Source organism: Ovis canadensis, chromosome 5, assembly GCF_042477335.2.
Source record: "Ovis canadensis isolate MfBH-ARS-UI-01 breed Bighorn chromosome 5, ARS-UI_OviCan_v2, whole genome shotgun sequence".
In the NCBI taxonomy this organism is placed as follows: domain Eukaryota; kingdom Metazoa; phylum Chordata; class Mammalia; order Artiodactyla; family Bovidae; genus Ovis; species Ovis canadensis.
The window spans coordinates 21530847-21535080 of record NC_091249.1 but is presented as its reverse complement, the minus strand read 5'-3'; positions in this window follow the sequence as shown (position 1 = coordinate 21535080).

Sequence of the window (4234 nt, the reverse complement as noted above, 5' to 3'; positions counted from 1 at the left end):
AGATATAGAAAACTTGTATTGCTCTATATGCTTCCAAAAATATAAGGAAGAAATAATACCAATCTTACACAAATGCATCCAGTGAAGATAAAAAACAGTTCACACAGTAACTCATTTTATGAAACCAGAAAAACCCACAAGGACACTGCAGGAAAATAAAATTTAAAACTCAGTATTCACATGAGCATAGATGAAAGTTTTAAATAATTACAAACACAATCCAGTCATATATTAAAAGGTTAATATACCATAGCTATGTGAGGTTTATTTCAAGAATGAAAGTATGGTTTAATATTTGGAAATCAATCACTATAATTCAACACATGCAGAGAATAAATGAGAAACACGTGTTATCATCTCATAGATGTAGGAAAAACATTCGACAAAATTCAATACCCACTCCTCTTTAAAAACAAAAACAAAGCAGAAACAATTCTCAAACCAGGAATAGCAGGGAACTTCTTAAATCTGATAAAGGACAGATTTTTAGAAAACATATCTAACATCAAACCTAATGTGAAAAACTGAATTATTTCCTCTTTAGATTGGGAAGAAAAGAATATCTGCTCTCATTTATATTTAACATTGTCCTGGAGGTTCTAGGCAGAAAAAGAAATAAAGTGATTAAAAATTTAAACTGCTTTTGTTTGCAGACAACCTGATTGTGTACATAGAAACCCCCCCTCCACCCCCCCCACCCAAAAAAAATCTACAAGCTATTGGAACTAATAAGTGAATACAGCAAAGTTGTAGGAGACAAGGAAGCCTGGCATGCTGCAGTCCACGGGGTCTCAAAAAGCTGGACACTACTTAGCTACTGACAAAAAGGAGACAAGGTTCATCTATTAAAACATCAATTGTATGTCCTCTTCTGGCAGTAAACAATAAGAGGGGGAAAAAACTTTATCAAAAGACACAATATGGCATCTTAAAAACAATACTCCGTTCCGTTCAGTTGCTCAGTCGTGTCCGACTCTTTGCGTGCGACCCCATGAATCACAGCATGCCAGGCCTCCCTGTCCATCACCAACTCCCAGAGTTCACCCAAACGCATGTCCATCAAGTCAGTGATGCCATCCAGCCATCTCATCCTCTGTCATCCCCTTCTCCTCCTGCCCCCCAAAACAATACTACTTAACATCAAAAATATAAAATACCAGCAATAAATCTAATGAAATATGTGCAAGACCACTACATTGAAAACTGCTAAGCTTTTTTGAATAAACTATTTTAAAAATAAATGAAGAGATATACCATTTCCTATATAAGAAGACTCAAAGTGGTTAAAAATGACAATCCTCTGAAAATTAATTTATAGAGCCAAAGCAACCCCTAACCTAATTCCCACCAGGATTTTAATAGTAATTCACAAACTCAACCTAAAATTTTTATAGAAATTTCAATGACCATGAATAAAATAAGGCAATCTTGAAAGGGATGAAGCTGGAGGACTCACATTATCTAATTTCCAGGCTTACTACAAATTTACAAAAGTGAAGACATTTTCTCACAAATATTAGAATGGACAAATATATCCAAGAACAGAATAGAAGGACTTTCCTGGTGGTCCAGTGGCTAAGACTCTGCTCTCCTCAGTCAGGGAACTAGATTCCACATGCTGCAATGAAAGATCCCGCATATCACAGCTAAGACCCAGCACGGCCAAAGGAATAAACAAATCAATTTTAAAAAATAGAATAGAGAATCCAGAGATAGCCCCATGCATGTACAGTCAATTGGTCTTCTACAAAAGCTCTATAGTTAAGGGAAAGGAAAGTCTTTCAACAAAGTGGCTAGACTTTGAAAGAAACCAGACACAAAAGAGTACACAACCATTCAATTTACTGAAGTTTCCCCAAAAAAGCAAAATTCTGATCTACAATGGTAAAAAACATAATAGTGGTTGTTCTGGGGATGGTAGGATGGGCTTGACTGGAAAGAAGGCAAGAGAGAGGTTTCTGAGGCAATGGGAATGTTCTATATCTTGATTTGTGTGATAACATAGATAAATAGATTTGTCTAATTTTAGCAAGCTTAAGTTCGGTGCATTTTACTGTATATAAATGATACCTCAAAAAATTGAAGGATGGAGGCAAGGACAGTAAGGTAGGAATGGCAGGTCAAAGACAAAGAACCATAAAATGAAATAACACATTGGTGCTTGAACAAAGTCTCCATTCAAAGTGTCTGGAGCTGCACAGGGAGGGGGTGAGGATAAGGTGGCAGCAGCAGTGGGTGATACCATCACTGAGGTGTCTTTCAAACATAGCAGGTAAGTTTATTCCTGAATCTCACTCGGGCTTCCCTGATAGCTCAACTGGTAAAGAACCCACCTGCAATGCAGGAGACCCAGGAGACGCGAATTCAATCCCTGAGTCAAGTCAGGAAGATCCCCTGGAGGATGGAAAGGGAAACCCACTCCAGGACTTTTGCCTGAAAAACCCCATGGACAGAGGAGCCTGGAGGGCTACACTCCAAAGGCTTGCAAAGAGTCAGACATGACTGAGCGACTGAGCACAACCCCATTTACCTTGACGCCCGACTCTTCTGTGGTGTGTATTCCAAATGGCTTGGAAAAAATCCAGTACCCTAGGTCATTTAGGAAGACTCTCTGTGGCATATTTCACCACTGGGCATTGAGCCAGGCCCAGCTATTTCTTTCCTCAAGAATCAAAGCTGGGCAGTGCCTGCCCCTACTCTGAAGCTTCCCAGGAGAATCTGAACATAATTGCAATCAAGGGATAAAAAAAAAATAATAATAATAATAAAGCAGAGTTTTGTCCCAAAGGAAAAATGGAAAACCACAAAATTGAAATCAATACATGTTTAAATAAATGACAACCAAGTGAAATGTTATATCGACTTCACTCATTGTTGGCTTTGGTAATTATAAAAATGTCATTGCACCTACTCATATAAAAACCTGCACACAAGAAAGATAAATACTGTATGATTTCAATCATTTGTGAAACTTAAAAATATAAAATTTATTGAAACAGAGTAAAATGGTGGTTGCCAGATTGGAAGGCAAAGAAAGGGAAAATGTTGGTCAAAAGGTGCAACTTTCAGTTGTAAGACAAATAAGTTCCAGAGATCTAATGTACAGCATGGTGACTGCAGTAAGTACAACCATATTATACTTGTGATTTGCTAAGAGAATAGGTCTTAAGCATTCTCACTATGAAAAAAAAAAAAAAAGATAGCTATGTGAAGTGATGACTGTGTTACTTACCTTGCTTGTAGTAATCATTTCACAGTGTATGTGTGTGGTGTTAAGTTGCTTCAGTCATGTCCCACTCTTTGCAATCTCATGGACTGCATCACGCCAGGCTTCCCTGTCCTTTGCTATGTCCCAGAGTTTGCTCAAACTCATGCCCATTGATTCAGTGATGCAATCCAACCATCTCATTCTCTATCACCCCCTGTAGTAGAGATACATAATTTATGAGTAAGCATTAATGTATGGTTCACATGCTTTTACTTATAAAATCTGTGTCAAAAAATTATAGTGGCCCTATCTAGGGATGGGAGCCATGGTGGGATTTTGAGCAAGAGATGGGCACCATTGACTTGCCACCATTAACCCAGAACCACCAACCGAATTCTGCCATTTCTAGGGCCCTTGAGGCATGTTTTTCCCCAAGATATGTTCCTTGGAGATAGAGGTCTCTCACTACACCAAGCCTTGCAGAAGTGAAGAAGAAGGAAAAAGAAAGAAATGCTGGGTGTTTCTCTCTTTCCCCAAGCTGCTACATCCAGGAGTGTTTCCCATTGGGGCAAACATTATTTGGCATCTGGATCCCTAACAAGGCATTTGGGGGCTAAGCCTGGCATACAGGGATTGAGCTATAAATGTTAAAAGTCTTTCCTGAAAGCCCTCAGATCCACTTCCCCATCCTTCAAAGCCTCCAGACCCCATTCTCCCTGCAACCCAGCTTGCCACCCAACAGATACTTCCAAATCCAAAGAGCAGAGAAATATGTTCTACCCTTGGCTTAGTGCCTGGCATCATAGCTCACCTGCCAGGTAAGTGGGGAATGAAGTGGAACAGTGGGAAGCATAAAGAAAGAGCAGGAGTTCTGGGCTGTGCCAGATTTTAGTCCAGCAAGACTAAATAAAGTACTTGAGGAAATAACAGCTAACATCTTCCCAAATATGGCAAGAGAGAAAGCCTGGAAATTGAAGCTCAGTGAACCCCAAGCAAAATAAACCTGTAGCAATCGAAGCCAAGATA